This window comes from Saccopteryx leptura, chromosome 8 (genome assembly GCF_036850995.1).
Source record: "Saccopteryx leptura isolate mSacLep1 chromosome 8, mSacLep1_pri_phased_curated, whole genome shotgun sequence".
Taxonomy (NCBI): Eukaryota; Metazoa; Chordata; class Mammalia; order Chiroptera; family Emballonuridae; genus Saccopteryx; species Saccopteryx leptura.
In genome coordinates, this window is record NC_089510.1 from 74,166,237 (window position 1) to 74,178,087 (window position 11,851).

An 11,851-nucleotide genomic window follows, 5' to 3' on the forward strand; every position below is an offset into this window, starting at 1 on the left:
GATAGGGACAGACAGACAGGAACGGAGAGAAATGAGAAGCATCAATCATCAGGTTTTTTTTGTGATACCTTAGTTGTTTATTTATTGCTTTTTTATATGTGCCTTGACCGTGGGCCTTCAGCAGACCAAGTAACCCCTTGTCCAGCCAGAGACTTTGGGTTCAAGCTGGTGACCTTTGCTCAAACCAGATGAACCCGTGCTCAAGCTGGCAACTTTGGGGTCTCAAACTTGGGTCCTTTGCATCCCAGTCCTATGCTCTATCTACTGTGCCACCGCCTGGTCAGGCTGCAATTGATTTTTAATTTTAAAGCAATGTGGTCAGAATATACTTGTTATGATTTCAGTCCTCTTAAATTTGTTGAGACTAGTTTTGTGTTTCAATGTATGGTCTATTTTTGATAAGATTCCCTGTGCACTGGAGAAGAATGTATAATCTGATATTCTGAAATAAAAGGCTCGTGAATGTCAATTATGTTTATTTGATTTAATGTGTTATTTAAAGCTGGTAGTTCTCTATTGATTTTCTATCTGGATGATCTATCTAGAGCTATCAATGGAATATTTAGATTTTTAACTATGATTATGTTTTTATTAGTTCCTTCCTTTAATTTTGTTAGTTGTTGCTTTATATATTTTGGTTGCCCCTCTTTGGGTGCATATATATTGAGAAGTGTTATGTCTTCTTGATGAGGTGTATCTTTTATCATTATAAAATGTCTATTTTTGTCTTTTGTTACATTTATTATCTGGAAATCTATTTTGTCAGATATATGTATGGTTACACCTTTTTCTGTGGATGTTATTTTTTTGGAGAATCATTTTCCACCCTTTCATTTTAAGTCTGTCTTTGTCTTTGCAGCTTAGTTGTGTTTCTAAAAGCAGCATATGGTTGGGTTTTGTTTTTCAATCCAGTCTGGTACTCTGTGTCTTTTTATCGGTGAATTCAGAACATTTACATTAGGGTATATTGTTGTATGAGGATTTTCTATAGCCATTTTTTCTTTTGTTTTCTTGTAGCTCTGTGCCTTCATTGGTTCTTTGTGTTTTCTTTCTGTTGTTTTTGTTTGGCGGTATTTCATATCGCTTTCTTCTTCTTTTTTTAAATATGTGTCTCAGTTTGAGGTGTTTTTGGTCTGCATTATCACTAAGTTTATTTTTAAAAAGGCAGTTTTATATATACAGTCATCCTTTTTCTTTTGAATGCATCCATCCCTCCTTTGCAAATTTAGACCTTTACTCTCTCCCCTTTTATGTTTCTGTTTTCACAAATTATCTCTGTTTATGCTGTAAATTTATTGATATTACTTGTAATTTTGTAACCTTTTGTTCTTTGTTTTAGGTAGAATAACCCCCTTGAGTATTCCATGCATTAGAGGTCTTCTGGTGATAAATTTCCTCAGCTTCTCTATTTCCATAGTTTTTAAATTGGATCATTTTATGAACATCAGGGAAAATAAACATAAAGAAAACACTATTTAATATTCTTTCTCATATTATTTATATTATTTCACACAATAATATGTGCCCAGAATTCTCAATATTATAATTTATTAACATCTCTACATGTCTACGTGCCTTCTAAAATGTTTATGTAACTTATGCATATACATTAGAGAGTCTAAAGTCATATGGCAGAGCTGAAAGTATCTTTAAAGACTATCTGGTTGAGCCTTGGCCAAGTCTTTCATTTTATAGGTAAAAGAAATCTAAGGGTCAAGGAATTAAGTGCCTTTCTCAAAAACACACAGCTGGCCAATCAGAATTGGCACTAGAACTTAATTTTCCATCCAAAGATTTTTCCACTTCATTTATACAAAATATCATAAATATAGATGTTAGTATTTTTATTAATTAAAATTAGCAACAAATACAAAAAGCCATAGTTCTTCTCTCATTATAAATTAGAAGAAGCCCTCTTAGGAAATAATGACTTTTCCTTTGTATTACCCAGCAATTGTCCACTTATGTGATATATGAAGGCTGAAATTTACCCATATTTATAAGCCATATTCACAACATTTAAGCAGTTTAGCATGAGGTGGTTTAGTAGGGCCTGCCATTACTTGGCTACCTATGCTCTCTGGCTAGACCATAATTTGACCCTTTCAATAGAAATGAGATAGAAATAACTTTACTCTCTTTAATCTGTATCATATGCTGTAAGTAATATCCAGACATTTTTTACAACAATTATATCCTTCCAAAGCCCTGTTTGATACCCCTACAGTCCTATACCTTGGAAATGATATAACTTGTGTGGTGAAAAAGGGGAGCATAGGAGTTTGCTAGCAATGTCCAGACAAGTCCTTATACAAAAAGTTGTAGAACAGTTCCCAGAAAATGGGGGTAAAATTTTATCTCTTTTAGATCTTTACTGTGGCAGAAATTGTGTGTCCATGTCATTTAATAAGGATATTTTTGCCTTATCCATGATACAGGGATGAGTTTCTAATTTCTTTGCACATACACACATGCATTTATGTGTATCTCAACAGTAAATGAGCAGGATTTCTAAACAAAGATGTTTTAAGTGGACATCTGTGGGTGTTTCATATTCTCCTCCCTCCTTACAGACATACAGTCTTTCCTTTTGAAAAAGGTATGCGGCTTGTTGGTACTTGGCTTTAAAGAAGTAAATCATGGGTACAATCTATCTTTTTCTTCCTATGAGAAGAAAAGAAAGTCATTACATAGGGATTCTTGAGTCCCATGGAGAAGATTTTTTTCTACTGGTTTCCTGTAACAGAAGAATAACAACACACATCAATTTAGTGCTTGTACAAATTTATCTTACATTTTTCTTTTAATTAAGCTTATTTCTGATCTCATTTGCCATCCTTTTCCTCACCCTTTTTACTTGCTCATTATATACTCAATTTTTGCCTGAAACATTCCAAGTACTTTTCTAGGCATAAAAAAATGAAGACATATGGTACACTGTCTCCAAGAAGCTAATTGAAGTGGCAAGCTGGTAAACAAATATTTGTCTTGTATTCCTTGTGTAAACAACCAAACTCTAAAAGGCCTACAGCTTCAGTGCCTCTCACATTAGTTTTTCTGTTATGTTCCACTTCAGGTCCATTGCCCATCTATTTTTTAAAATAACTGTGCTCTTTAAATGTCCTCCATATGCATTATCTATCATGACATGTCTTTGGAGTAGTGCAGGGTTTCTCAGCTTGAACTTGAAACTCAAACTTACTGGAATAAGAAGTCAGAATATTTGCTGTGGTTTTAAGTATTCAAAAAATATGGACATTTGCTGTTAATGGAAATTTTAAAACAAATAAACAAGCACAAGTCTCTTGTTTTTAAAAATATTTTGTAAAAGAAAAATTTAACTGTTTATTAGGGAAATTTTATGCAAAAATGGAATAGTGAACCCCCATATATGCATCACATAGCTACAACTGTAACCAATCTTCTATTCTTGTTTCACCTATACCCACTCCAAAAGCTTTTTTTTTTTCATTTGAAGTGCTGGTAAAAATTTAAAATAGATTTTATATTAATTTACAAGTAATGAAGCATGTCAGGATGACTGCTACAATAATTATAAATTAAGGATATTTTGTATATTCCATTATCAACCCTATCATTACCTCATCTCACCCATAAACACTTCATACCTTTTACAAAAAGGAATTTTAAAAATACACACACACAAATAAAATTATTATAATCAACACAATTAACAATAGTTCCTTAATATCATCTAATAAATTGCTATGTTAAATTTTCCCAACTGTTTCAAGAGCTGTCTTTTTACACTCAAAAAAGACCACATATTGCATCTACTTAATTGTTCTTTTTTTTTTCTTTTTCTTTTTTAATTAAGTGAGAGGCAGGGAGGCAAAGACAGACTCCCGCATGTGCCCCCACCGGAATCCACCTGACAAGTCCCCTACCAGGTGATGCTCTGCCCATCTGGGGCCACTGCTTTGCTGCTCAGCAACCAAGCTAGCACGTGTGAGGCCATGGAGCCATCCTCAGTGTCTAGGGCCAACTTGCTCAAACCAAGCCATGGCTGCAAGAGGGGTAAAAAGAGAGAGAAAGAAGGGGGAGGGCTGGAGAAGCAGATGGGTGTTTCTATTGTGTGCCCCGACCCGGCAACGAACCTGGGAGTTCCCCACACCAAGCCTACGCTCTACTGCTGAGCTAACCAGCCAACCCTTAAAGGAATACTTTTTAAAATTTTATTTACTTTAGGGGAAAAAATCTGTAGATTTTTTTATATTCTGGATTTGACTTTATATCTTTGCAGTATAAATTAGCATATTCTTCTGTCTCCCTCTTTTTTTCTTAAGATTAATACTTATATCTTCAGGCTTAATTAGATCAAATTCTTTTTCAGAAATATTTTACAGGTGACACTATGTAAAGTCTATGCTTTACAATCTGTGGCACGTGATCTCCATTTGGTCTTTTGGTGACATTAAGATTCATTACAGGGCTCAGGTGCTATCAACTAAGATCCATTCATTATCATTTTTCATTAAATATTCGCCTAACAGTTTTAACAACCACTGTTGATTGTTACCTAGATCCATTATTTCATTAGGTATTACAAAATAGTGATTTTTATAATTCTACCATTTGTCCTGCGTGTATTAGCTATGATTCTTTTATTGAAGAATTTTCCTTCAGTAGGTATTTGGGTATCGTGAAACACAGTTCATACAGGAAAGAAAGACTAACTGCTTGATCTTTTACCTTTATTTATCAATTTCCAGGATGAGTTGGTGCTTTATCTTGCTTTTCTGCTGGGTTTCCATGGTGGTTTAAATTATTACTATATTATATTACTGTACTATTTTTTATCACTATGTAGCACTTTTTTATTGTACATGGTTCCTTTTCTATGACATCCTGATCTGATTTCAAAAAGGAACATGCCCTTAAATCTTCTTCAGTTTATAAATAACAAATCTCTTAAAAACTCTTTTACTCTGTATATGTCAGGAAGGAAAAAGAAAACTCTAAATTAAATAATTAGTGGGATTGTAATACAGGACATTGCTTACCGAAGTAATATGTGGTCTAAAGAAGTAAAAGGGGAAAGATATTAGTAACTGCAAGAAGTCACTACACATCTAGGCTGAAGGAAAAGGAAAGTGATGGTATGCAGTGCTCTCAAGAACTTCACACTCAGGCCCCTGGAGCACCTGAAGCCAGCATTCGAGCCACTGCTGCTGCCACCACAACAGGAGGTCTGGAACTCACAAGTTTGGAAGACTTCTGTTTTTTACATTCCACATGTAAGTGAGATCATATGGTATTTATCTTTCTCTGACTAATTTATTTCATTTAGTATAATATCCTCTAGGTCCATCCATGTTGTCTCAAATGACAAGATTTCATTTATTTTCATGGCTGAGTAATATTCCATTGTATATATGTACCACTACTTTATTCATTCATCTATCAGTTTGCTTTATTCATTTTTCTACCTAGGTTGCTTTCATATGTTGGCTATTATAAACAATGTTGCAATGAAGATAAGGGTATGTATACCTTTTTGAATTGTTTTTGTTTTCTTCAAATAAATACCCAGAAGTGGAATTTCTAGGTCATATTGTAGTTCTATTTTTAATTTTTGAAGGAATCTCATTACAGTTTTTTATAGTAGCTGCATTAGTTTATAATCCTAACAGTGCACAATGGTTCTTTTTGCCCCACATCTTCACCAACACTTGTTATTTGTTGTCTTTTTAATAACAGCTATTCTGATAGGTGTAAGGTGATATCTCATTATGGTTTTGATTTGTATTTCACTGATGATTAGTGATTTTGAACATATTTTTATATGTCTGCATGTCTTCTTTAAAGAAATGTCTACTCAGGTGCTCTGCCTAGTTTTAATTCAATTGTTTGATTTTTATATTGAGTTGTATGAGTTTTTTTTATATACTTTAGATATTAACCCCTTATCAGAAATGAGAGGGGTACAGGGTTGAGGCATGAGCAGAAAAGGGAAAGGAGATTAAGAAGTACAAACTACCAGTTATAAAGTAAGTCATGGGGATATAATGTACAGCACAGGGAATAGAGTCAATAATATTATAATAACTGTGTATAGTGACAGATGGTTACTAGACTCATTATGGTGATCGCTTTGTAAAGTATGTAAATGTTGAATCACTTACTATGTTGTGTACCTGAAACCAACACAATATTGTATGTCAGTTATAACTAAATAAGTATTAAAAAAATATATGAAGGTGAATTTATCAAATTTTTTCTTTATGGCTTTCAAATTTTATGTTTCAGCTAGAAAGAGCTATCCAAACTAGGACTTTTTTAATTTTTTCATTTTTAAACATTTGGAAGGCAGTTATGCTCACCACTGTACCAAAAATTCTGACCATTTTTAAACATATGAACCTTTATATTTAAATATTTTATCTATTTGGAATTCATCTGGTATAAGGCATAAGTATGGTTGCAAGTTTATTGTCTTATATAGCTTTGCATTTCTTCTGCAACTATTTACGTGAATAATTCATCTTTTCCCTATGGATTGAGCATCATTATAATCTACTAAATTATTTCATTTATTTGTGTCTATTTCTGAACTTTGTTCTCTGTTCTGTTGATTTGTCTGTCTGTTCATACTCTTGAGAATTATTTTATAATATGTTTATCATCTGGTAAAGCTACTTCTCTCTTGCTATCCTTTTGTTTAATACTTTAACAGCTTTAAGACCTCAAGAAGTTTTGAATATAGATCTAGGCCATTGTTTATATGTTCACGTACCAGATGAGTCAAAACCCATGCAAACACGCAGTTAGTATCCAATGTCCAGGGTCCTTTGCTGGATACAGAGAAAATCACAGTAAACTGGCAATTCAAAATGGTTCCTTTGGAGACATCATAGTTTAAGAAACTCAGAAAATGTTAAATATTGCTGAATAAATTCACTCCCAATTCTGCCTCAAACTGAAGAAGCAGGAGATGAGGGAGCTACCATTTTGGAGAGTCAGGCCAAAAAGCCAACACAGACAAAGAAAGAAAAACAGATCTAGCACTGGCTCTCAAGCAAGGCACCTAGATCTTAAACCAGCACTACATTTATAAAAATTGGGCCAGGAACTACATTTTATTCCCATTTGGGTAATCTTCAATCATCTTCCCTAATTTGAGTGTGTGCATTATTCAGTTTCAACTCTGATTTATTAAGTTGTTACTGTCTGCTCTGGGAGAAAAACAATACAGAGACACTCATAAAATCCTTGCCAAATTCTGCAATACATTGCCTCAGTGCAAAACTTGTTTTATCACTTACTAGCTGTAGAACTTAGGCAAGGTGCCTCAGTTCTCTGGGCAGCTGGCACACACCCCATTTCTCCTTTCTATAAAATGTAAATAATCATAGTCTACTTCCCTGGATTATACTGAGAAATAAGTAGGATCATATACTGGCCCTTAGCACAATGCTTGGCCTATACTGTAGTAAGTATAAATAAAGTTACTGTGAACTATGATAATTATTATCATATAATTTATTTTAACAAGTGACTATATGATGAAAATTTTATTTTTATTTTCACTTCACAGAATCCAAAGTTTTATGTCTTTCCCAATTTCCATAGATAGGCTCTTACAGAAAGGATGATACTCAAACCTTGTTTTGAATACATTTCAATAAAGATAACTGTGTTTGTGGCCTTAAGTCCTAAAATTATGTGTTTTCTAAATCTGATATTGACCAATGTAGAGATCTTTCAGCTTTTTCTTGTAATTCTTCTATTGACTACTTCTCCAGACAAGGCTGACCCAAAATCTTTTGTCACATTTAAAACCAGTCTGGATTTCCTTTGCTCAGCACTTTATTCTATCTCCTCAGTCACTCCCTTCAAATGCTGATATATAATACCACTAGTTGTAACTGTATCCTAGAATATCTGGTTCATTTTGAGGCAAAGCCGGGAGGCTTTTCACTGAAGTCTTCAGTATTTTGTTCCATGTCCACACTCCTTAATAAAATAATAAAAACGAAATTACCTCTGGAGTTTTAACACCAAAAGGACTGTCTTATTCAGCCTTCTATTTCTTGTTATACTTTTAACAGCTAAATCTTCTCCCTATATAGATGATGAAATTCAGCATCAAAAATGACTAATTACTCACAGTTATAGTCTCGGGTGGAGTTGAGATGAGCCTTAGGAAGTGTCAGCCTTTTTTTCTCTAGCCAATAGAATATGTAACTTGGCTTGTTGATAGGAAATGCTGGTCCACGTGTAATGCAATACTCTGAAGGAGTTCAAGAGACTTAGTGTTTCAGTGTCATATTGAGTGTAAGAAGATTACCTCTAAGAGTCCACATGGAATGAGATAGATGCAGGAGCATGTGGTTAAATGGTCATATTGTACGGTCCATGTTATGGGACTTTTTAAAGATTATGTATGTATGTATCTATCCATCTACCTACCTGTCTATCTGGTTACCTACTTACTTCTTTGTTTGTTTATTAACCACTTGACACACACCAAACTTCTGGAAAAAATATGGCTGAGGCTAATTAGCCCCCCTTACTATTCCAGCATCACAACACTACACTGGAATCTAATCTGAAAGATTTACAAAACTTTGGTAGAAACAGAACTGGAGTCAAAGACAAACTCAACTCAAACTGGTCAAGCAATTGAGCATGTATTGGTTCATGTAAATGGCTCATTACAAAGCTGTAAATGGCACAATTTTGGGAATGGGTGCCAATTTCTCAGTGAGCCCAGCAAAAGTTTCAAGTTTCACTCTAATAGAACCAATTTTGTTTATAAGCTTATCCACGAATTGCTGGGCCAAACGTAGGAAATATACAGTTTTGCTAATTTTTACAGTTGGAGTTAACGTCATCTTTCCACCCCATCTTATACCCAAAACTACGTAAACCGAGAGTAAAGAAGGGGCAGTTTCTTACAGGATAATGACAGTGATATTACCAGAAGAGAGGGAAAGGATGTCAGGCAGGCATAAACAAATATTTACCATAAATGATCTGAAATGTGATTATACATATTCCATTATTTCATTCATTCATTCAAGCTTTAAGAAAACAGAAAATATTAAAGCACAGTCTCTGACTTCAAGGAAATCTTAGCCTTTTAAAATCATCATATCGAAACTTCATGATATATTAGGTTCCATTAAAGGTACACACAGAAAATAAGCTATGGAAATACATACCAGGTGTATCAGTTATATTCACAGAGGCTTTGGCTATGATTTCATTATTAAATTTCACATCAATGTCCACCAATAACACGCTAGTACACATAAATGTAGAGAAAACCTAAAGAGAGATCTGACTCGTAATTCTTGAGAAGGTGACTAGCCTTATTTTAGATGTGCCCACAGTCTAATATGGAATCAACAGCTGAGGTAGTGTTTTTTATGACCTGCCACTGCTTGATGCTTCTAAAAAAGAAAAAGTAAGCTGGCAGCATTCACACTGAGAATTTGTGAACATCACAAACTGCAGTTTACTTTTTGATGTCCAATGCCACAGCTACTATTACAATTTATACCATGGCAGGTAGCTATTTATTAGATAGGAAACTGCTCTTTTTAAAAATGTCTTTCATTCTTCTACCATTTGGAAAGCACTGCAGTTTAATTGAAAATTGGTCTAGTCAATCTGCCGAGGACTCCTGAGAAATAATTTGTGTGAATAACTACCACCAAGAGCTTCCCCAAGGAAAAGCTTTCATTAAGGCTGAGAACACTTTCTGATGATTCTAATAATTACCTTTCTTTGAGTTACTGGCTCACCAGGATGGTGTCATAAAGTGCTTTGCTGATTTTCTTTCATGCCTCTTGGCTTTGAAGCTCAAGATCCCCCAGCAGAAGAAAACTGGTCAGGACATGAGTGTTTATTAAGTACTACTTCACATGCAGTGTTTATTGAAATGTCTATAAAACAAACACTGAAAAATATTTTTCTAGGATGTAATAGGACATGACCCCAATTCATGCTTTTTAGTTCCTAAAGAATTTTGCCTGATATAGTTGTTATTATTACCTAAATAGTGCTGCAGGAATGTGGAGGAAGAGTCCTCAGCTTGGACAGTAGAGTTTGAATCCTGGCTCCACCTAAACTATAAGCAAATGGAGATAATTAAACCTATGCCTTGCCATGGGGTATTATGAAGACTTAACAAGACAATATAGAGAGAAATACCAAGCATCATGCATGTCACGTGAAAAGTGCTCCTACATGTTTGTTGAATCTATATTTACAAAAAAAAACACAATTGGGTTAGAGTCTCAACTTTCTTATGTTTGCCATTTAATTGGAAAAAGTTTACTACCATGATATTTGTTCATTCAGTTATTGAATTTTAAAATGGCACACCTTCACTTATGAAATACTATAATAGGTGCTTGAACTGTAAAAAAGAAGAGAAAACATACTGATGGGTGGAGAGGCAAGGGTATTTATCTCATATTGAATATAGTAAGAGTCCTAAAAGCATGAGGAATGATCCCTTAAATCCTACTGAAGAAATCAGGATAAAACGTTCCGAGAGAGGACAACACTTGAGCTGAGGCGTAAGTAATAAGCAAGTGTTTACCAAATAAACAGACTCAAAACAAGATGAATAGATACCAACAGGCAGAGAACAGAACATATGCTGGGTGTGAGGAAAACTGGTGTGGTGAGAGACCAGAAAACTGAACCCTATGATTAGAAAGACTGCATGAGGAAGAAAACCAAGTAGGAAAATAAAAATCAGATTGTGAAGGCTCTAGTGTGCCTTTTTAGAAGTTTATACTTTAATTTCTTAGGCATGACTATTAGTATCACAAACAGATTAGTTGGTGGTTTAGCTAAGAGTTGCTTATGAAGCTGAAAATCAGGATGTTAACTAAAGACCATGTCATCTGAAGGTTTGACTGGGGCTGGATATTCTACTTCCAAAATGGCTCATTCACATGGTTATTAGTGTAAAGAATCAGTTCATGGTCACATGGGCCTCTAGTGCTGCTTGAGTGCCTACATGACATGGAAGCTACCTTCCTTCAGAAAAAGAATCTTGTGTTTAGATTTGAGAGAGAGAGAGAAAGAGAAAGAGAAAGAAAGAAAGGAAGAGATAATTTGCTATGTACAACCTGGTCTCAGAAGTCACATAATGACACATCCATCACATACTCAAAGAGAGAGAGAAAGAGGTTTCTCCTTTCAGAGAGAGGCATGTTGAAGAATTTCTGGAGAATATTTTTGAAACCACCCCAGGTAGATATACTGTTATTCATTTTTACACCTGCTGGATGCAATTTAGCTATTTTCAAATCTGTTCACTCATATTTCCCTTCTCTATAGATAACTTGCGGCCATGCCTGTGGAGATGCCCACAATGTTATTTTGGGTGCCACACGCCAGATCGAAGCTGCTCTTGCCAAACCCATTTCACACTTTACTCTTTAACTCCTCAGGTCTATCTTGGTACTTGATCTATCTTGGTACTTGATCAATTCTCAAAGATCTGATAAATGTCCTCCATTCTCTTCAATGAAGCCACGGAGACAGATGGGGCTATGAAGGATGTTGAGTAGGTTCAGATACAAGTATTAAGCTCTTGATAGTTCTGTGAGAGGCAGGGCAAGACTTTCTCATTGTTGGTCGTTTGGTAAGTCATTATCTTATTCTACATGTTTTAGTTCTCTATTCTGAAACACCAGTTAAAGCATTGCTTAACAGTGTCCTTAGCATGCCTTTTCTCTAACCAGTTTGTAGTTTTGTTCCACGAAGACATTTTCAAAATGTATGATCATAGTTATTCTGTTTCCTGGAATCATTATTTATATAATTTGTGTTTTAGTTTTCTTGCTCCTGAAAGCAAATCCAG